The sequence below is a fragment of the Aplysia californica genome, unplaced genomic scaffold (assembly GCF_000002075.1).
Source record: "Aplysia californica isolate F4 #8 unplaced genomic scaffold, AplCal3.0 scaffold01382, whole genome shotgun sequence".
Lineage (NCBI taxonomy): Eukaryota > Metazoa > Mollusca > Gastropoda > Aplysiida > Aplysiidae > Aplysia > Aplysia californica.
The window spans coordinates 30075-31572 of record NW_004798652.1 but is presented as its reverse complement, the minus strand read 5'-3'; positions in this window follow the sequence as shown (position 1 = coordinate 31572).

The following is a 1498-nucleotide window of genomic DNA, read 5'->3' as shown; positions in this document are numbered from 1 at the left end:
ACACACACACACGTTATATCCCTTTTTATTTATTTATATAAAGTGTATACAATGTAGGCCTACATATTAATGATAAGGCATATAATATACAGTGTATGTAATATATTGTTATCCATAATGAACTCTTGGAACATACATCGTTACTAAATCGATTACATCAGCTATGATTGACCTACAATTCAGTTAATCAAAATAGTAACAAGAGAAAAATAGTACCTAGATCTATTTGTTCTATCTCTTAATAAATACATATTCAACAAGTTGGACTTAATTCATGAGATACGTTAAATTGTGTTGTTCCTTGGAATGGAAGCGAATTTCCCGAATAGCTTTTCATAGTTTATTGTGTCATTGCCATGGAAACCACCAACAAGGCATCATCTGTTCACGGTCTGTTTGCGTCAACACATTTCGGTCTTTATTATTATTCCTAAACGTCAAGGTCTCTAGGTCTATTCAGTCAGGTGTGTATACAAACGAAACGGCCCTGGGAAAGAGGGGAAACTGGGTCATGCAGCAACCAGCCGCTAGGCTAGCCTAATGTGTGCGAGTGCGCCGCGAATACACACACAAGCCAGTCGCGGGGAAAAAGGGTTTTGTGGCCGGTCCAACGACTCGACGCTCGCACTGTCTGTCTGCTGTGTTGGGAATCTCTAGATGTGACTGCTGTAACTATAACTGTGTAGAGAGTAACAGAGAACTTTCTGCTGTGCTGTGCTGAGTGCTGAGAGGCAGTGGGACCGCTGACTTGTAGAGTTTATAGTGTGGGTCCCAGCAGATTATGGAAATTTTATGTATGTGATGCACAGTTGTAGTGCAGAAACCGTGGAGAGGCGTGTGCTAACAGAGTTTGTCATCTTCAGCTGTTTCTGTTGTTATGAGGGACTTTGACGTCGTCGTAGTGTGGAATAATTCGTGGATATAAAAATATAAACAAGAGGATAGAGACCAGTGCTCGTCATAGTAACTGTAAGTATCAACAATACAAATACATGCATGTTGTAAGTACGTAGGCCTACGGGCAGGTAGGCATACTATTTGTGCACATTCCCTCATCGTCTCCTCCCTTTCTGAACTGTTGAGATTACGTCTAAGAAAGTTTCCCGGTAAATTATCCTCGTCTCCTCATCGATCAGAGTTAAGAACCCTGTCAGGATATCGACCGCACCTCTAGCACTGCTAATGAACGCAATCGGCCAGTCAGCAGACGATGCAGAGATTTGTTTACCCCCATACAAAGCTTCTCTATCTCTCTTTGTAACTTTGTCTGTCCCCGTCCTTCTCTCCATTCCCTCTGTTTCTCTCTCTGTTTCTCTCTCTCTCTCTCTCTCTCTCTCTCTCTCTCTCTCTCTCTCTTTCTCTCTCTCTATGAATCCCTCACCTTCCGTTCTCTCTTTTACCCTCTCACTTTTACTATACACTCTATTTCCGTCACTCTTCTCTCTCTCTCTTTCTCTCTCTCCTCCTATCACCTCCTCCTCTCTCTCTCTCTCCCCTG